The sequence below is a fragment of the Ambystoma mexicanum genome, chromosome 8 (genome assembly GCF_040938575.1).
Source record: "Ambystoma mexicanum isolate Mex_15411 chromosome 8, UKY_AmexF1_1, whole genome shotgun sequence".
Taxonomy (NCBI): Eukaryota; Metazoa; Chordata; class Amphibia; order Caudata; family Ambystomatidae; genus Ambystoma; species Ambystoma mexicanum.
Window position 1 is genome coordinate 287,446,140 of NC_090929.1, and position 22,315 is coordinate 287,468,454.

Here is a 22,315-nt window from a genome sequence, read left to right on the forward strand (position 1 = left end):
TGCCCGGCCCTCCTGGTTTGCGAGGTGTGTCAATAACGCACTGCGTTAGCGAGGCATGTGGATAGACTCTATGAGGGAGTGGACATGGTCAGTCTGCCGAGTGCCGACAGGGAGATACGACGCATGTGGAGGTTCTCTTACCTGATAATTCTTAAATTATTTGCTGCGTTTTGCAGCTCTCAGTGAGGCAACTGGGACTGGGGCCAGTCGGTTACACTGCAAACACTTTGAAACTTGCAAATAAAAAAACATAGCAATCCAAAGACAGTCCCTCCTTATACCAAAGGAAAAGAAACAAGCCAGGTTTGCAGTTACCTGAGTGCTTAGTGTAGCTGCCCTACCCATGCAGTGTTGTTTTGCATCTTTTACTGACTCTCACCCCTAAAGCAGCCCATCCACGCCCCTCCCCTTTCCACGTGTAATTCTCCTAACCTCCACCATTATTGAATGTAAGGAGCATAGTTTCCTTGTTCATTGCTTAAACAAATGTAAGTGGAGGTATTATCAAATGCCTGGTTTCTATTTTCATAGATGCCCCCTGACTGTCTGAAGTTGCTGTTCTAAACATAGCACCAGTGGAGTGGAAAATTAGCCTTTTAGAGTTTGCTTTAGGATGCTAATTAATATCAATGATTATACTTTCTATCTGCTACATTGATGCAGAAATAGCAGGAAGAATGGAAGTTAGGGTCCTCCCTTTCCTTGGACTTGAAATGTGTGGCTCATGTGGTTAATGGCCAATGTAGCCATGTAATGTGGATTTATTGGAAAGTTAACATCCTCACTGAGTCTGGCATACAGTGAGGTTTCTACAAACTCAGTTAGAAATTAATTTGTGTGTAAATATTTATTTTATTAAGGAGAATCATACATAGTAAATGAATGTATTATAAATACTGCATATAGTTCTGATGTTTTTCAAGAAATGTTTTATGAAGCCATGAGTTTTAATATTATTTTAGATTATTGGTATCATAATAGAAAACAATATAGATGTAAAAGTAAGCTTTAACCACATATTTTAGTTCAGTGAGTAGAGTTTTTTTTCTCTCTCCTACGAGGCGTTTCTTTCCTCTACAATATGATTAATATTCACAACCTTAATTGGTTGAGTACTAGGAATACATTCCGTATTCTTAGAGTAGTATTATGAATAAAAATCTTCACCACTCTTCTATATATTTCCATTATGAAATATATTGCATTATCTTATGGTGACCGAGCAGACAATAGCAGGCATCCATGTAAGAAATCAGGAAAGCAATTTTGACGAACACATCTTGGTTTGTACATTCTTTTCAAACATGTTTTTCTCTTAGTAAATAAGTTGCAATAGTTTTTATGCTATTAATGATAAGAACATGTTTAAACATTGGTATTGAAATTAGGGAAAAAACTTTAGTTGCAGGGACGATAAGGTAAAAACGTAAAGCCACTTTAACTGTGTGCCCCCTGTTGCGCAGTCTATGACTACAATGATGACATCACATAAGTGATGACATCAGGGATGTCGTCTGTGACATTATCATTGTGGTCACAGGCTGCGCAACAGGGGGCACAAGTTAAGGAGGCTTTAGCTGAATTTCTGGCATTTTGTTGCGTTCAGTTTTTACCTTAATGTCCCTGCAACTCAAGATTTTTCTCTGAATATATATATATATATATAACATTTCAGCCAAAACTGTTGTATGAGTCAAATGTTATTAGCAAATCATTTTTGGGAGGATTTCCTATGGTACTCAACACGCTGCACCATAATTTGTACATAATTCTCTTAGGATGTCAGTGCATTTGAACTGACCATGTGTACAGCAATCCTTACCCAAATACTGGCCCCGCTAAAACAGTCTGCAGGGCTGAAGGTAGGGGTGCTCAAACTTCCCAAAATTCGTCCCATGGGAAAGTCAGTGTTGTCTGGGTGGGTTTGACCCACGTGATTCCCGCGGGATTGTTGGAGGGTCGATCCTGCGGCAGAAATCACTGTGGGCCTCATCACGACTTGGGCGGTAACGGTAACGCTATTAGCGTGGGAGGTATTAGGCCTACCGCCGAACTCCTCGGCGCTAATAGCGCCGGATCACGAGTTCGGCGGTAATGTCAATCCCCATTCCCCATTAAGCCCATTCGGGAATGCCCCATTCCCCATTGGGCTCAATGGGGAAATTTTGCGCTAATACCGCCGGCGGATTTCCCGCCGGCGGTAATAGCGCGAATTTTCGGCGGATTTCCCCCCAGCTCAGAGCTGGGGAGCAATCCAGCGAAGTCCTGCTTTGGCGGACCCTTAAATCCAGCGTTAATAGCGCTACCGCCGGATTTAAGGGTTAACGCCAAAGTCGTGATGAGGCCCTGTGTGTTGAAGCCTGCTAACCAATTGTAAGACCTGATTCTCAAGAAAGGATTTCAACCTATCAGAGACCCTGGGCCTTTCTAAAACAGGGTTCAGAGCCTTTTAAAGGCCCAGTTTGTTTTTCCTTCCTTTATTTATTTATTTATTCAGATTTGTAGAGCGCACGTCAGCCCGGGGGCATTGTGGCGCTTGTTACAGACAATGGGCCTCATTACGACCCCGGCGCTAAACCATGGTGCTATTAGCACCATGGTCCATGCCGGGGTCCGCCATGGTGAATGGCGGAATTACTGCCCCATTCCAAGGTTGGAGGGGCGGTAATTCCCCATTCACCATGGGCCCTTCCCCATTCCCATTTTTGCCCCATAGGGCTCAACGGGAATGGGGAAGGCGCTAAGTACGGTGCCGCAAATTGTGGCACCGTACTTAGCACCAAGGTCCCTTTGCGGCACCCTACTTTAACGGCTGGTAAAACCAGCCGTGAAGGTCGGGTCCCGCAAAGGGACCTCGTAATTAGGCGCTAATAGGTTAACAGCGCCGCAGCCTTTTACGGCACCGTTAACCCATTAGCGCCTGGGTCGTAATGAGGCCCAATATCTTAGTTAAATAGGATACAATATTTACATACAAGTACAGTATTTACATTAACCATGGACGTTTGTCCCAATTTACAATGCAGTATATTTACATAGAATCCTGAGAGTTTCCTATTAGTTTGTGAGGAATGAGGTTTTCAGTTTGCTGCGAAAAATCGGGAGTGAGTTTTCCACTCTAATGTCTGCAGGAAGAGCGTTCCAGGTCTTGGCTGCAATGTAGGGGAAACTTAGACCTCCGGCTTTGGCTTTTTTGATGCGTGGGATGTAGAGCAGGTTGGAGTATTGCGTCCTAGAGGGACGGGAGGAGGGTGGTTTGAGGATGGTCTCTGACAGATAGGACAGGGCGGAGCGAGAGAGGCATTTGTGAGTGAGGGTGAGGATTTTGAGGGTGATCCGCTCTTTGACGGGAAGCCACTGGGCTGATTGTCTGGCATGGGAGATATGCTCTCTTCTTGGGATGCTAAGAGCGGCCCGGAGAGCATTGTTCTGCGTGACTTGGAGTCTGTTTAGGGTTTTGGCTGAGGTTCCTGCTAGGAGGGCATTGCAGTAGTCCAGTTTGGCTCCAATGGTTGCTCTAGCTATAGAGAGGCAGTTGGGTTTAGAGAGGTAAGGCTTGATGGCGTTTATGAGTTTGGTGGTATGCGCAGATGAGGACATGATTGCGCTGACTTGTCTGGTCATAGATAGTGAGGAGTCTAGGTATACTCCCAATGTTTTTACAGCTGTGGATACGGGATGATGGAGTTGTCAATGGAGAAGTTAGCGTACAGTTTGTCAAGTTTGTCTAGGGTGTTCTGTTGACCTAATATCATGATTTCGGTCTTGTCTCCATTGAGGCAGAGGCCGTTAACTGCCATCCGGCCTTAATGATGGAGTAAATTGTGTGAAGTGCCTTGGAGTCTTCGTTGTATGATCGTGAGAGGGGTAGAAGTACTTGTGTGTCATCCGCGTAGTTCGTGTATGTGATACCGTATGAGTCCAGTTTGTCAAAGAGGGGCTTAGTGAACAAGTTGTAGAGTGTGGGTGCAGTGCATGATCCTTGAGGGACCCCGCAGTGGATTGTCGTGGGAGTGGCGTTGGCGATGTCCGAGAAGACTTTCATGGCTCTTCCCTCTAGGAAGGATGTGACCCAGAGAGCTGATTCTTTGGAGAAGTTGGCTGAGTGTGTGAGGTGTGAAGTGAGAGTCTTGTGGTCAACCAGATCGAAAGCGGCTGAGCGATCTAGAAGGAGAAGAAGAGCAGGCTTTCCTTTGTCCATGATTTGGGTGATCTAGCTCTTCAGATCCACCAGGGCTGTTTTTGTGCCATGTCCTTTCCGAAAGCCTGATTGCCTTGTCCCGAGGATAGAGTGGGTTTCTAGAAAGTGTTGGATTTGGCAATGTGCGGCTTTGTCCAGTAATTTCAGGAGGAATGGCACCGTGGTTTTTGGTCTGTAGTTGTTGGTATCTTTGGCTGACGAGTTAGCGTGGAGAAGACAGGCAAACAAACCAGCAGTTATGGAAGTTTTTTGGGGGCTTTTGGTGAGTTTAGCAGATTTCAGTCTTGTCTCCATTGAGGCAGAGGCCGTTAACTGCCATCCAGGCCTTGATGATGGAGTAAATTGTGTGGAGTGCCTTGGCGTCTTCAATGTATGATCGTGAGAGGGGTAGAAGTACTTGTGTGTCATCCGCGTAGTTCGTGTATGTGATACCGTATGAGTCCATTTTGTCAAAGAGGGGCTTAGTGAACAAGTTGTACAGTGTGGGTGCAGTGCATGATCCTTGAGGGACCCCGCAGTGGATTGTCGTGGGAGTGGCGTTGGCGATGTCCGAGAAGACTTTCATGGCTCTTCCCTCTAGGAAGGATGTGACCCAGAGAGCTGATTCTTTGGAGAAGTTGGCTGAGTGTGTGAGGTGTGAAGTGAGAGTCTTGTGGTCAACCAGATCGAAAGCGGCTGAGAGATCTAGAAGGAGAAGAAGAGCAGGCTTGCCTTTGTCCATGATTTGGGTGATCTCACTCTTCAGATCCACCAGGGCTGTTTCTGTGCCATGTCCTTTCCGGAAGCCTGATTGCCTGGTCCCGGGGATAGAGTGGGTTTCTAGAAAGTGTTGGATTTGGCAATGTGCGGCTTTGTCCAGTAATTTCAGGAGGAATGGCACCGTGGTTATTGGTCTGTAGTTGTTGGTATCTTTGGCTGACGAGTTAGCGTGGAGAAGACAGGCACACAAACCAGCAGTTATGGAAGTGTTTTGGGGGCTTTTGGTGAGTTAAGCAGAGCTGAGGTGTTTATTTGGAGGGGATGATAAGTTGTTAATGGTGTTGTTACCACTTCTCTGATGTTGTCTGTTTGTTTGTGTTCTTTAGACTTGTGTGTTATTTAGACTCCCTCTCTAATCTTCCATTTATATCCTTACTCCTTTAAAAAAAAAAGAAAAAAAGTAGTCTCAGTGGTGCAGGGGAAAAAGACAGGGGAGAGGAGGTGGCGCTGAGGGTGAAGTCAGGTCAGAAGACATCCCCACCAATGAACGAACTGGCCAACTGGTCATGGGTGTGTGACTACTTCAGCTTGCTGGAGGTCATGTCTGTTGGAGGAGGTAAGCAGTGCAATATGCATCCTCTAAAGGCAATAGAAGATCCAAAATTAGAATCCTCCCGTCCCCTGCACACTATCAAGTACTGTAAAAAACAGTCAATATTTCAATTCAATTTTTCATAATACATTCCAACCAGTAGTAAACCAGGAGAGCATTCATTCGACGTTATCAACAAAAATAAAATTTAATAACAATCATAGTGGATATCACAGATACAGTATTCAAGTCCACTTTTTTGGCTGACACATTTCGAGGCTAACACCCCTTATTCTTGACCCTTACGGACTGTAAAAAAAACAAATAATTCTTGTATATTCTCCACATTGACTTAATATCAAGGGTACTTATTCATTAATGGGCACTCTTCCAACCGCCCCAACATCGATACATTTTCTCATTGAACATATTAGACTAATCTAATAAGAGAGCCTGCTGGATGTGTCCCTATCCAATTAATTGATTCCATTCAACTTTAAAGTCACCAAGTCACTATAGAATAGCCACTGAATGTAGAGTGAGGACCTCAAGCAGACCCAGTCACCCAGTGTATTGCCCATACAGGAGTCAATATATCTCACCGGTCTTCTCTTGCTGTATTCAAGAGGATCTATTAGCAGGATATAGCAGGCGATAAGCTCCTGGAATACAGGGAGAACCAATCAATTAATGGTTAATGGTGGGACCTTACAACAGTGCTGTGTATCCTCATAGCTTCTCAAGCATTACTAACCTTCCTTTAGAGAAGACACTGTGTACCAGTAATCATTCAAGGGAGTCAACATTTGTCACCAGAATGTCCTCTCGCATGTATGTGAATACATTCCATAAGAAAAACACCACCCGTAGGCAAATGAAACGCCCAGTGAGTGGTTGCAATATATATATTGCAGTTATTCTCTATTCAACTCCATGTAAATTATTGCACTGCAACCTTTTTATTAATCACATACCATAGCCATGTAATGGAGGATTCTGCACACTCACCCCATTCAGGGATCTCGCTGTTATTACGCGTCCCACAGTTCTATTTTGCATATAAAACATCCATTTCACTCTGCTTGATTTAGTTCCTTTGTGTGATGCAAAAGCTACAGACACGGCCCTCTACGTTACAACATATTCTAAAAAGAAATACTGACAAATGCTATTGAAATAAAATGTAAAGCCTACATCATGTGACATGTATTCATCCAGATTATAGGGATCTGTAAATGCATGATCACATAACTCACCCCCTCGATCAATCGAGCAACCGCTGTCTCAACGTGTTTCCAAGTTAATGGCATCTATCACCTAAGCAACAGCACTCGCTGTCTTTTTGAGTCGTCCGGACAACCTGGTTTGGATGGAGACTCCGATGTGAACACGCATTGAAGAAGGAGTACTAGGGCCTCATTCTAATGCTTAACCACCATATTGGAATAGAGTCCAATATACGGAAAACCAGCACCATATCTCACATTTCTTTGTGTATGTGGGCAATTACTACATATAACACAATCTATTCATACACATATTTAGCTCGGCGTCCACTGGAGATACGAGTATAACACCCCCCCCCCCTAGCTGTTGTGACAAAACGTCTTATACTTAATCGGGTCAACATCCAAGTAGCTCACATATGCTTAGTCAAGATACCGCTCATAGTCCTAATATTGCTGTTTCAAGAGAATGTATCTAACTTATTGATATAACAGCTGTTCTCCTAGGGTATATCGTCCCTCACCGGTCGGTGTCCTTGATTGGCTCCATTATTAAAATCAACCTTCCATTTTAATGAAGTTAATGAGATTCAACCTTATTGTGCATAGTGGTCATATAAACAAAGCATAACATTTTCGTCCATACAATGTACAACGTATTGCATACAACGTATTGCAAGTTTAGTGGATATCCCATAGCCAGTCCATAATCATGATTAAACAAATATTCAGTGGAAGCCTTTGTTGTCAATCAATAGCTATACTCTGCTGACGTTAATCTCATAATTTAGGACAGCATATCATTTGCACTTAGTTGCTCCAGTTACCCTAGAGCAGGTCAATTTCGCACAGAAATAGATGGTTAATGTCACATATGATGGACAGTGTTATACAAGGCATTACAAGACACAATCTTCATTCAAGACCTCTTTGACTATACAATACCAAATGGAAAGAGCAACATCCAATAATCACAACTAGTTCATTCATGTTATACAAAGCAGTTTAGGCAACAATCCTCATTTAGACCCTTTGGCTGAACAATGTCCAATAAGTGGACCCAGTACATCTCTCTCTGTAAAAGAAGTGACTGGTAATTGCCCTTCTGTGTGGGCGTTTGACAACTTCCCATATCTGGAATTTCAGTTGTGCTGTGGTTTGATGTTGTTCAAAGAAGTGTCTAGCCACTCGGTATCTGAGGTTATTACATTTTATGTTTACTATATGCTCCGTCCAGCGTTCTTTTGCAGGTCTCCTTTTCTGTCCAACATAGAGCTTTCCACAAGGGCATTTTAATGTGTAAATCACCCTGAGGTAAGGCAGGTTGTGAAATCCCCCAACTTAATTTTTTTTCCACTTAGTGGATGTGAGATGATCTCACCCTTTATAATGTTGTTGCAGTGGGTGCAGCAAAGACATGGAAATGTCCCCTTCTTTTTGGTTTTCAACAGCAATTGCCTCTCCTTCAATGGTTTCTCCGCCCTTTCTTATCTTTCAAGTTCCTTCCTCGTTTGAAAGCCATCATGGGTGCTTGAGGGAACAGTTTGTATAAGGTAGGATCATTGTGCAGTATACTCCAATGTTTTTTTAATAATCTTACTTATTTGGAAGCTATGCCTCGAGAACTTGGAAATGAAAAGTAATGGTACCTCTTTGTTTTTGTTTTTAGGTCTCAATAATTGCTTTTTCGACATACCAATGGATCTTGACTTAGCCTCGTCTAGAACTTCCATAGGGTATACTCTTTTCTTGAATTTGTCAACCAATGTTGAATGTTCTGTGTCTAGGCCTGCTCGGTCTGATATTATCCTTTTCAGTCTCAAAATGTTACTGTATGGCAAACCTTTCAGCATTGCTCTGGGGTGGAAGCTTGTGTAGAGGAGCAGGTTATTCGCATCAGTAGGTTTATGGTAGACTGTGGTATAAATATTCCCATTTTCAATCTGAAGGCAAACATCCAGGAAGTGAAGTGATGGAAACTCAATCTCAAGAGTGAATTTGATTCTAGTTGTCACGCTTACCGGGAGACCGGGGTTCGCTGCTCACGCTCCTTCTTCCTGGCGCCTCTATTCGCGCTTTCGCGCTTGGGGAGGCGCCAGGGGGAGAGCTCCGGGGACATGGGCTGCCGCTCCTCGGCGCGTGCGCGGGAGACCGCGGTCAGGGTCCCACGCGTGCGCCGTGGAGCAGTTGCCCAGGATTGGAGCAGCTTGCTTCTCAAGCCTCGCTCTGGGTCCGCCGATGCCTGGCGACAATCAGGCTTGCGTTCCAGGCCTCGCGGGCGCCGGCGGCCCATAAAGGGAGAGAGAGGATCGGGAACAGATCGCGTCTCAACGCGTTCTGTTCCGGATCGTGTATTCGCTCTCCCTTGTTTAGTCCAGCGTTTGCCTTGCCCTTGACTTCTGCCTCTGGATTCCCTTCTCCTCCTTCCTGCTGCCTTCTGGGTTTTTCCCCTTGGGTTAGTTGTGGTTCTCTCCCTGCATTTCTCCTTCCCCACTGGTCCCAGTCAGATTTCCCTTCTCTTTCCTGGTTCCTCTCCCTTAGCCTGCCCAGTGCTCCTGCCTGTTTTTCTCTCTCCTCTCCTCCCTGGCCAAGCCTGTACCTAGTGGTATTCCACCAGTGCCTTTCTTGGGGCTTTCCCTCTCACCTTTGGACTCTCATCACCACAGCATCCAGTGCCAGCTACTGGAGTACGGCTCCCACTCCTTTGGACTCTCATCACCACAGCATCCAGTGCCAGCTGCGGGAGTACGGCTCCACTCTTTTGGACTCTCATTACCACAGCTTCCAGTGCCAGCTGCGGGAGTACGGCTCCCACTCCTTTGGACTCTCATCACCACAGCATCCAGTGCCAGCTGCGGGAGTACGGCTCCCACTCTTTTGGACTCTCATTACCACAGCTTCCAGTGCCAGCTTTGGGAGTACGGCTCCCTCTCTTTTGGACTCTCAATCACTACAACTCCCAGTGCCAGCTTCTGGAGTACTGCTCTCTCTTCTTTGGACTCTCAATCACCATAGCATCCAGCGCCATTCTTCTGGGGTTTTCCCCTGACTACTTTGAACTCTGGAGCCTCGCCACCTCAAGGATTCGCTCCTTCAACTTCTCCTGCCTGTGCTTGCACAGTCCCGACGTCACTGAAACCAGGAGAGAGCAGCTTGTGGCGTTGGGAATCGGCCCATCTTCTACCCAGTACCCATTCTGGGTGGAGGAGAGGCTGGTTGCGAGTGTCACCAATTCTTTTCGTCAGTCTGGCTGCCCCGTCGAGATCAACCAGGAATTCAGGTACGCAACTCTTCCATGATTCTCATCTTAACACTGGTGTGTACTGAATTTAGATAGTTGACGAATGCTAGCAGATACCCCTTAGACCCACAGCAGATACCAAAAATATCATCAATGAATCTCTTCCACATCAGAATGTTCATAGACCATTCAGGATTGTCAAGTACATAGTCCTTTTTTAAATTTGTACATAAAGGTATTCACATATACTGGGGCCATTGCTGATCCCATAGATGTTCCGGATGCCTGGATGTAGTATGTCCCCTGGAATCTAAAATAGTTATTAAAGAGAATCATCTTTAATAATTCAAGGACAAATTCAGCATTCCCTCTAAGTCCGGAGGAATTTAGCAGGAGCCACTCTACTGCCTTAAGTCCCTCCTCATGGGGAATTGACATATATAAACTACCCACATCTAGACTAAATAAAATACAGTCAGAGCTAAGAGCCGAGATGTCATTCAAGCAATTGAGAAAGTCAGTGGTGTTCTTAAGGTATGTCGGGATGCCTTGAATAAGAGGTTGTAGCAGTCTGTCTACATAGATAGCCAGAGGGTCATAAATACTATACGTTAATACTATCTGTTTCGGTTACTATAGGTCTGAAAGGAGGGTTCATTCGATCCTTGTGAATCTTTGGTAAACCATAAAACACAGGGGATATTGCAAAGGGATTGATCAAGAACTGTTGAGTTTTACTGCTGATCCTATCATTGTCAAGGGCTTTCTCAACTGTCTTCTCAATGAGGATCTTGATCTCTTTAAGCGAGTCATTGTCCAATCTAATGTAGGTGGATTAATCATGTAATAATTCTAAACACCTGTTGGTGTAGGGGGCAGTGTCCATCACAATTATCGCTCCCCCCTTGTCCACCTGTTTAGTGGTGAGTTCCACATCATGTGCCAATGACTCAACATGCTCCAGCTGGCAGTTCTTGATGTTTAAGGGTGTGGATCTCTAGTAATTGATCCTACTCAAATCAGATAGGACGCTTTTCTCGAACAAGTTCAATATTGCATTTTGAACATGGGGATCAAAGTCACTCTTTGGGCGCATCTCCAACCTGTCGTCCGTTGGTAATGGTGAATCCATCGGGGGCTAATTTTCAAAAAAGATTTTCAATCTCACCTTCTTCAAGTGTTCATCTAGACACATCAAATAATGATGTAATGCAGGTCGGTACAAAGGATAATCCATGATTCAGGATATCCAGTTGACCACTTGTGAGTAACTTCCTCGAAATGTTGATCACTAAATTCTGTCCACTCACTTTTCTTTCATTTTGATGTTTTTTTCCCCTCTCCTTGTTTTTCTCTTAGGCCTAACAAAAAACCACCAGAGCTTACTGTGTTTGGTGTAGCATCAGGACCAGGTGTTTCCCCTGCCCCACTCCCTGAGCTATCACTCGGGATACTGGAGATGTTAATCGGCTGCTGGGTTTTGTCTTGTTGGATTGGTTCCCCTATACTGCTGTTACTACTGCTACCCGAGATGGTGAACCTGGTTGTTGAGGTCTCCCTTTGTTCTGATTTCTATGATGGTAAAATTCCTGCCACATGTAAACTATATCGTTTACATAATCAAAAGTATCACGTTTGAATTTCCTCAACTTCCTCTGTTCTATATCCGTTTTGTTTGGCGTTCACCTCTTCTAGCAATATTGTGAGCTCATGTTAAGATTTAAATTTTGATAATTGGGTTTTGAGGGCAGTAATGTCAGAGTCAATAGATGTCAAAGACTTCGAAATTTCCTATATCGTCACTAGAATCAAATCTAGTGCGCATTTATTCAGAATTTGGTCCCATTTTGCTACAAAGTCCTTATTTTCTCTACAGAAGATAGGTCTCAAATATACCCTAGTCCATATGGAATTTTGTGAGATTTGTAATACTCCACCAAGGTTGTTGAGTGGAGTTTATGTGAAATTTCCCGTCTTATGAGTCTTTATGATATGATATGATATGATATGGCATCTATACACAAGTGTTTCAAGGCGCAAATAATTTGAAGACCATTTTATCAGGGTCCTCTTGACTCTGGAGTGCCTTATCTGTATCTTTAATCAAGGATAAAATATGCTTCGCCTCCTCTGCACTAAATGCTAAGGTGGTCGCGTGTTTATCCTTAAGATCGTTTATTCTCAAAAATGACATTTTATAATTCAGTGCATAGGGTGCTACTCCACTAATGTGCCACACTTGAGAACTAGTGAGCAAATACAAAATAAAGCAGTGTTACTGCACACCTCCCTCTAAAGAAGATTATTCAAACAATGATAGGTTAAACCTCAGGAGTTTTTAAGTTGCTTGGGAGGAACGATGGTCCTGGCACAAGACCACCACAGCATACAAAGGCAGTAGAAGATCCAAAATTAGGATCCTCCCATCCCCTGCACACTATCAAGTACTGTAAAAAACAGTCAAAATGTCCATTCAATTTTTCATAATACATTCCAAGCAATAGTAAATAAGGAGAGCATTCATTCGACTTTATCAACAAAAATAAAATGTAATAACAATCATAGTGGATATCACAGATACAGTATTCAAGTCTGCTTTTTTGGTTGACGCATTTCGAGCTTAACACCCCTTCTTCTTGAGACTTATGGACTGTAAAGAAAACATATCACATAAAAAAACAAATCAGCCTTGTATGCTCTCCACATTGACTTAATATCAAGGGTACTTATTCATTATGTGGCACTCTTCCGACTGCCCAAGCATTGATACTTTTTCTCATCGAACATATTAGACTAATTTGATATTAGAGCCAGCTGGATGTGTGCCTATCCAATTAATTGATTGCAATCAAATTGATTGTGTTATATATAGAAATATACACAAAGAAATGAGAGATACAGTGCCGGTTTTCCGTATATTGGACTCTATTCCAATATGGCAGTTAAGCATTAGGATGAGGCCCTAGTCGACGTTCTTCGATGTGTGTTCCCATCGGAGTCTACAAACCTAACCAAGATGTTGGACAACTCAAGCAGACATGGAGTGCTGTTGCCTGGGTGATAGACGCCATTAACCTGGAAACACGTTGAGACAGCGGTTGTTCCATTGATCGAGGGGGAGAGTTCTGTGATCATGCATTTGTAGATCCTTATAATCTGGATGAATATATGTCACACGATGTAGTCTTTACATTTTATTTCAATAGAGTTTGCCGGTATTTCTTTTTAGAATACATTGGAACGTTGAGGGTCGTGTCTGTAGCATTTGCATAACGGGAAGGAACTAAATCAAGGAGTGAAATGAATGTTATATATGCACAATAGAACGGCGGGACGCATAGTAACAGCGAAATCCCTGAATGGGGTAACTGTACAGAATCCTCTATTATTTGGCTATGATATGTGATTAATAAAAAGGTTGCAGTGCAATAATTTACAAGGAGTTGAATAGAGAATAACGGCAACATATATATTGCAACCACTCACTGGGCTTTTTATTTGCCCATGGGTGGTATTTTCTTATGGAATGTATTCACGCACATGTGAGAGGATATTCTGGTGACCCACGTTGACTCCCTTAAATAAACACTGGTACACAGTGTCTTCTCTAAGGAAGGTCAGTAATGCTTCAGAAGCTATGAGTATACACGGCACCGTTGTGAGGTTCAACCTTTAATTGACATAAGGCTATTGATTCTCCCTGTGTTCCAGGAGCTGATCTCCTGCTATATCCTGCTAATAGATCCTCTTTAATACAACAAGAGAAGACTGGTGAGATATATTGACTCCTGTACGGGAAATACACTGGGTGACTGGGTCTGCGTGAGGGCCTCACTCTACATTCAGTGGCTATTCTATAGTGCCTTGGTGACTTTAAAGTTGAATGGAATAAATTAATTGGATAGGGACACATCCAGCTGGCTCTATTATCAGGTTAGTCTAATATGTTTGTAAACCCTCTTTATTTGGAGGTTTCAGCATAGAAAGGGCTCAGTGCCGTATTCAGAAGCAGGCTGGGTATTTCTTAGTCCTTTTTTGTGTCCACCACTCTCCACACAGTTGTGGTTTTGGGCGCGTAGTTTACGGGACCCTTATTATGTGGGTACTACCATCAGGGGGAGCAGGGCCATGTATGAGTTGATTTAACCTCAAGCTTGCAGGGAGCTCCCCTATTGATGAGCACAAATGGGAATTCCAGTTGGGAATATCAGCCCGATGGAGGATCGTAAGAGTAGAAAAGAGGGAGAGAGGAATCCAGGCTGAAGCCGAGACTTCTCCAGAGGGCACTGAGGCCCTCTGTTGAGTCGGGGTCTCCCTGAGCATTCACCCCAGGCTGTCCGCCTATCGGTGTGGTTGGTGGCTCTCCCCCCCTTCCTCATTCAGGACGGAAAGTGAGAGCAAGCCGTAAAAGGGCCAGTCATTACTCGGCCCCCGCGGCATCTGGGGCTGATCAGGTAGGAGACATCCGAAGAGGCAACAGGAAGACCCGTTACTGCTAAACAGTCAGCTGGGCTTTACCAATGGCTCGGGTGTTTTTGATTAGCTTTAGACATACGTTACTTGTGTAATACTATTTGTGATCCCCTCCCGGTGGCGCAGGGGTAGACGGTTGTTTTCCTCAGCTTTCTGTGTTTTACATGATCTCGCCACAACCTTGTCGGTCGGGTGGCATATTCGGTCGGTGGTTATCAGCCTCCGTTTCATCAAGAGAAAGATCAGTGACAGACTAAGTTGGTATCCTGGCACAGGGGGAAGTGTTTTTCTCTCAGGGACTGTCCGTGACCAGAAGTTGTCAACAAGATGCTGAGAGTAATAGCATTCTGGCACGAAAGAGACAAATGACAGGAGGAGCTATTTATTTTGTCACAGTGAAAACATTTGCTTCCAGTGAGCACCTGTGGGCATTAATGTTATGTATTTATCAAAGGTGAAAGTGTTCTGTCACAAGAACGACTGGTGACAGGAGGAGTTATTTATTTTGTCACATGGAAAACATTTGCTTCCAGGGAGCACCTGTGGGCATTAATGTTATTTATTTATCAAAGGTAAAAGTGTTTTGTCACAAGAAAGACTAGTGACAGGAGGAGTTCTTTTTTTTGTTACATGGAAAACGTTCACTTCCAGGGAGCACCTGTGGGCATTCATGTTATGTATTTATCAAAGGTAAAATGTGTTCTGTCACAAGAAAGACTAGTGACAGGAGAAGTTATTTATTTTGTCACATGGAAAACGTTTGCTTCCAGGGATCACCTGTGGGCATTAATGTTATGTATTTATCAAAGGTAAAAGTGTTCTGTCACAAGAAAGACTAGTGACAGGAGGAGGTATTTTTTGGTCACATAGGAAACGTTTGCTCCGAGGGAGCACTTGTGGGTATTACTCCATTGTATTTATCAAAGGTAAAAGTGTCCTGTCAACCTCGAGACTGTCTACAGGAAAAGATTTTTATGTAACACAGTAGAATGTAACATCACCATTGTAATATCTGTGTCCAGCTATGTTAGGTATTTGAAGAAAAGGCCAGAGTTCAGTCAAAGAAGGGAAGTTTGACATAAGATGGTATCTATTTAGCGCATGCACAAATATGTCATACAAGAGTATGTGATGATAACCTCCCTGGTCAAAGATCTATGGTGTGATGAAGAGCCAATTTATATGTTGTTTGATTATTACCAACTGTCTTCCTATAAAGATAAAGCAGACTCCCGCTCAAACAAAACAGGTCTGTGGTTGTTTATTGGTCTTTAACCCCCTATGAGTGTTGGTTTACAGGTCAAAACCCTTTGTCTTTACCTGCAAGCACCCTTGTTGGGAATCTCCTTCCTGGTGGCCAACAAACCCCCTTGGGCTATATAGAACTCTGGTACATGTGTGTCATAAGGTGTTAACGCCCCCATACTCAGGTCTCCTACAGATAGCTATTCACTAATTTCACACATCACAGGGAGAAACACCTTATACTTTTGGAGGCACAGCTGAGATCTGCCGACAGAGGAAAGGGGAGTGTTCATCCATCTATGAAAAATAAACCTTGCCCTCCCCCTGGCGAGCGATTTACACCATTGGTCAAAATGGCACAAGACTACATGATACAGTGGATTCGGGCTAAGGGACTTAGCCCCTAGACCTGTTTCATCATAGGAGAGGTTCCCTTACACATAACCACAGATGACATTTTAGCCATGACTGGTCCCTTAGAATCGGTCGGTTAGATGAACAACATGGTTTTAATTAGCTTCCTAAAGGATAGATGAGATTCAACATTTCTAACTTGGTGGGGGGGAGGAGGCAAGGCGTTCTAGTGAGTCGCTGCCAAAACTGGGAAACTAGAGCCTCCTGCACGCACTCTCCATGTTTTGGGAACGGGGATCCTATTGGTATAGGCCATTCTTGTGGGTCTAGAAGGAACCGACTTAACAATTCTCTGAGTAAGGTACATCGGTGCCCAGTTGTGGACACATTTATGTGTAAGAGCGAGGGCCTTGAAAACTATCCTCTCTTTAATGGGGAGCCAGTGAACCTGCTTCCTAGTTTCAGATGTGTGTTCCCTTTTGGAGATCCTAGTGGCAGCCCTCTGGGCATTATTCTGGACCTTCTGAAGTTTGGGAATGTTTTTAATGGACGTCCCCAAGAAGAGTGCATTACAATAGTCCAACCTAGATCCAAAAATTGCTCTTGCAATGGTGAGACCGTTTTGTTCAGAAAGAAAAGTTCTGGCTGGGTTTATCAATTTAGAATGGAGGGCCGAGGTTGATGGAATGGCATTAACCTGCCTATTCATAGAGAGGTGTGAGTCCAGGTATACTCCAAGGGTCTTTACAACTTTTGATACAGGGATTGACAAATGGTCAATAGTAAAGGAGCTGTATTGTTTGTCCAGTTTCCTGAGGGTGGCAGGAGATCCAATTAGCAGAAGCTCGTTTTGTCACTGTTAAGGCATAACCAGTTTTCTGCCATCCAAGTTTGTAAGGTGGAATAAATGGACGCAAGGGTAGCCATATCGGCTTCATAGTCACCCGTAAGGGGAATGAGGACCTGTGTATCATCCGCATAATTGGTGTATGTGATGCCCAAGGCATCCAGTATGTGGAACAGTGGCTTGGTAAACAGGTTGTACAGGGTGGGTGAGACGCAGGAGCTCTGTGGGACCCCACATTTGATGAAGCTTGCTTGGGAACAGGCTGAGTCAGAGAAGACTTTGATAACACTTTCCTGGAGAATCAAGATGATCCAAGCAATAGCCGTGGGGGAGAAATTAGCAGTAGAGGAGAGATGGTGGCAAAGGGTATTATGATCCACCAAGTCAAATGCCGCAGATAAATCGAGGAGCAGAAGGAGAGCAATTTTGTACGCATCTCTGAAATCATCCATTTGATTTTTTAGGTCTAGGAGTGCAATTTCAGTCCCGTGTCCTGGACGGAATCCCGACTGCTGGAGGCCAAGCAGGTTATTTGCCTCAAGGAATTTTTGGATTTGCAAATAGGCTGCCTTGTCAAGAATTTTTAAAAGGAAGGGGACTGTCGTAATGGGTCTGTAGTTCCCTGGGACAGTTGGGTCAAGGGTCGGCTTTTTGAGTAGCTGACATACCCATGCTTCCTTGAGACCGGTGGGGATATGGCCTGTTTTGAAAGAGGCATTAATGAATGCTGTGAGGAATGGGGCAAGTGGCAAGGCACACTCTTTAATAAGTTGACCCGGGCATGCACACCCTTTGCAGAAACATGGTTTAATTGATTTAAGAAGGGCGATAACTTCTTGTTCACCCATATCCCTGAATGTGAAGGGGGGGGGAGTCACTAGTATCACTGTTTTGTGATAACGATATTAGGTGGCTTAGGGCCTGTGGATGGGCTAAGATTTTATTCTGGAGTAGGTTGTCCAGCATAGCATTTTGGATGGTGTTACACCAATCTTCATCCTTATGGAGCGTTGGCGGTTAGTAGGGGATTCAAACCCCTGAAGATGGCAAAGTTTCCCTGGTTCCAGATTTATCATTAGCTATCCTTGAGTTGAACAAGGAGGCTTTTGCTTTAATTATGGCCGTTTTATATTCTTTAGAGATCGATTTGAAAGCTTCCTTGAGTGAATCATTTGGGTTTGCTTTCCAATGGCAAAGTGTCATCCCAGGCGTTGGAATGTTTGGAGCGCTTGACTTTTCTCAAGGTATGTGGGGCAATGGTGTGAACTGCATGAGAGATGACGCTTTTGAATGCATTGGCAAGAATTTCTGGGTCATTGGAGAAGGGGGCCTACAGTGCCGGTACTAAGAGGTAAGGTGTGAGCCTTTCTTTTGTTAGTAGGCGAGAACTTCTAGCAAATGCTGAAGGGAAGGGGGTTGGTTATTTAACGTGGCCCCTAGAGGCATTAAGTTAAAAAAGAATGGAATGGTGATCCGACCACGGGATAGGGGAAATTCTGTGATTTTAAGGGAGCAGTTATAGTGGGCAACCCAGTCAAGGGTGCGACCTTTGCTGTGGGTAGGTTCTCAGATGACCTGAGTGAACCCTAAGGTAGTTAGAGCTTTGCTGAGTGAGGCTGCTTGAGAGTCATTGAGGTCATTATAGCCTAGATTGAGATCTCCCAGGAGAATGGATTGGGAGGTTTCCTTTAGGTTATCCGAGAGAGCATGTATCAGGGCATCCTGGAAGTCTGATACTATCCCTGGTGGTATATAGATGATATGGAGAGCAACAGTGCAGGAAGGGTAGACCTTAACTTTGAGATGAAGGTAATCACAGTTATGGCCAAGATCCCCTCCTATCCGTCTAACAGGCTGTCCGGTCATGTGGTCGACAGAAAATTGGTCGACAGACAAATGGTCGATGCAATTTGGTCGAAAGACAAATGGTCTGATTTTTTTTTTATTTTTATATATATTTTTCAGGTTTTCGTTTAGGAAAAAAAGTGTTTTTAAGCAAAAAAAAAGGAGGTTGGGGGGGACCCCCCCCATAAAAAAAAAAAGTGAAAATACAAAAAAAAAAAATTCGACCATTTGTCTTTCGACCAAATTGCGTCGACCATTTGTCCTGTCGACCTTTTTTTTCAACCAAATGACCGGTAACCGTCTAACAGAGATGGAGTCTTTGGCAATCAGGGCTACCCCTCCACCTTTTTGATGAAGGTGATCTTGCCTAAAGATATTATATCCTGGTGGGATGGCGAGGGCAAGGGCTGTCCAGAGGCTTCAGTAAGCCAGGTCTCAGTAATCATTAGTAGGTCCGTATCACAACTTAAGATGAGATCATGGACATCAAGTGAATGTGCAGGGAGGGAACGGGTATTGATGAGGTCACATTTAAGTGCGGCAGGGGGTAAGGCCCTGTTAGCGGGACTATGTTCGGTGCTATCAGGCTTTGATATAGGCAGGCCAGCAGTCACAGAATTAGGCATAGGCTGGTCATAATTGTTCACATTGTACATGGGCAGGTCAAGCTGCACAGTATTAGACAAAGGCATAGCGTGGTTCACAACATTAGGCATGGGCATAGCAGGCCACGCAGTATTAGGCATGGGCATAACAGGCTGTGTAGTATTAGACAGAGTCATACCATGGTTCACAACATTAGGCATGGGCATAACAGGCTCTGCAGTATTAGACAAAGGCATAGCATGGTACACAACATAGGCATGGGAATAGAAGGCTGCACAGTATTAGGCATGGGCATAATAGGCTGCTTAGTATTGGACATAGGTAGGTCATCATCAATTGTATTTGGTGCCGACTGGGTATCATTAAGAAGCATTGGGCACAGTAAGTCATGCACTGGTGTACTTAGACTCAAAGGCATAGTGGTGTTACTGATAACTGGCAGAGCATGGCATATATATACTGCATCAAGATTGGGAGCATTGGGGATATGCCTACCAATATTTATACTGTTAGTTGTAGGTTATGTTATGTTATGTTACTTGGCATTTATATATTGCCTTATATATTATTTGTATGACCTCAAAGCGCTGGTAGGTTGAACGCCCTCGGGAACAGTAGTTCAAGTGAGTAGAGAGGGAAAGTGTTGTATAGTGCATGGGCGCACCGGATATGTGTGCAGCTGGTGCGGTTTTTGCATTTTAGCTGCTTCTTAGCGGTTAGTGTGGTGCTGAGAAAATCAGTTGGATGTGTTCAGTCTGGAGGGTGGACACCTAGACGGAGTTCTGGCTGCGTTAGGCCCGAGGGGACGCCTAAGCTAGCCAGAATGTGCTCAGCTAGCTGTGTTTTATTAGGATGATGAGATGCTTGTGGGTCATGTTAGTATGAGAACAACTAGCCCGAATTTATCATGGTTTAGCTGTGTTCTAGGTGAGTGATGGTGTATAGGAGAGAGTAAGCGTAGTAGTGTGTTATGGTGGTTATCAGTAAAGCGCCTGTGACCAGGTACGAAAGTTGGACAGAGGGGCGTACATAGCGGCATGCGTATATAAAGCAACAGGATGGATAGGTGAACATGTGATACAGCTAACAAGGGGATACAGGTACATAGCATATATAGGAGATACAGATGTGTACCATCAGTCGCAGCATCCTTACTGTCCGCAGCATCCGCATCATCCATGTCATCCATAGCATCTGTGTCATCTATAGCATCGGCACCATCCGTAGCATCCGCACCATCCGCAGCATCCGCACCATCCACAGCATCCGCAGCGTCCGCACCATCTGAAGCGTCCGCACCATCCGAAGCATCCGCACCATCTGTTACATGCACTCCCTCCTTTTCATCCACTCCCTCTGTTACATGCACTCCCTCCGTTCCATGTACTTCATCAGTACGATATACTCCATACGTACCATGTACTCCATCCGTTCTATTCGTTCCATCTGCTCTGTCTGTTCCGTCCACCCATCCGTTTCATCTGTTCCATCCACTCTATCCGTTTCATCCTTCCATGTGTTCCTTCCTTTTCATGTGTTCCATCTGCTCCATCCGTTCAGTCCGTTCTATCCACTCTATCCGTTCCATCCACTCCATCGGTTCCATCCACTCCATTGGTTCCATCCACTCCGTCTGTCTATCCACTCCATCTGTTCCATCTACTCCATCCGTTCCATCCATACCCTCTGATCTATCCGCACCATCTGATCCATTTGTTCCGTACACTCCGTCTGTTCCATCCACGCCATCTGTTGCATCCACTCCATCCGTTCCTCCTGTTCCATCTAACCATCTGTTCCGTCTACTTCATCTGTTCTGTTCCATCCATCCCCTTTTATCTATCCGCACCTTCCGATCTATTTGTTCTGTACACTCCGTTCCATCTGCTCCATAAGTTCGATCCACTCCATTCGTCCATCCGCTCCATTCATCCCACTGCTTCATTTGTCCCATCGCGCCATCCATTCCATCCACTCCGTCCTTTCCGTCCACTCCATCCACTCCATTCGTTCCATCCGTTCCATATGTTCCATCCGTTCCATCCCGTAGGTTAACGTTCAGTCTCAGCCCGTACAGGGCAGGTGAAGTTGGAGTTAGACGGTAGGTGTAACTTAGTACTGGTTACTAGGTGCTTGTAGTGCAATCGGAACGAGAACACAATCGAGCATTCCTGACCGGAACGGATAGGGGTTCTGATGTTGAGCACTGATTCTGGGTGTGCGCTCTTAGGCGTCTAGTTCTGGCGAGGGAGTTGAGGAGAGGGACATGTGTTTTTCAGACAATGGTGGGGGCTACAGAACATCGAGCAGCTGATATTTGTTGCTGCTTACCTTGGTCTACTGGGAGTGTGCGTCCTCCGGCGATGGTAGCCGTAGGCAGCCATAAGCAGTAACCCATGGCCTTCTCCCAGCGGCTCCACCTGCCGTTCGGCCTCGTCTCCCTGTAAGGTGGGAGGGGGGGGCCGGCAGGCCTGAAAAGCCTATCAGGACGCCGGGCTGTGGCGTTGAGGCCTCCTTTCTCTGTCGTTTTGTTGGTTGCCCTGGCAACGCCGGGAACCATTTTGTAGCTATTACGTGCCTCATGCAGCTGATCCGACGGCGAGGATGAAGGGGAGCACTCCTGTGCCCCTGGATTCATTGTGGCTTTGGCAAGAGGGGGCGTGGTAGAATCCTTTTGCAGCAGAGCTGCAAAGAGGGTTGAGGCCCTTAACCCACGGCATTCTGATTGAGGACTTGCAACAGTTAGTGAAGAAATTACAGACACAGGTACTACCCAGAGAAAATCAGAGTGTAGCCCCCCCATGGGGTAGAGACTTTTTCCCCTCAGCACGTGACAGAGAACATCAAACATTTAGACACGCTCAAGAGCCCAGAGAATATGTTACATCTGCACCGTGACCACCCTGGAGATTCTGCCATCGATGTGGGGATGATTGCGACCCGACTCGGCTCTGCGACCAAGAACAAGACTATGCTCAAGTAGCCC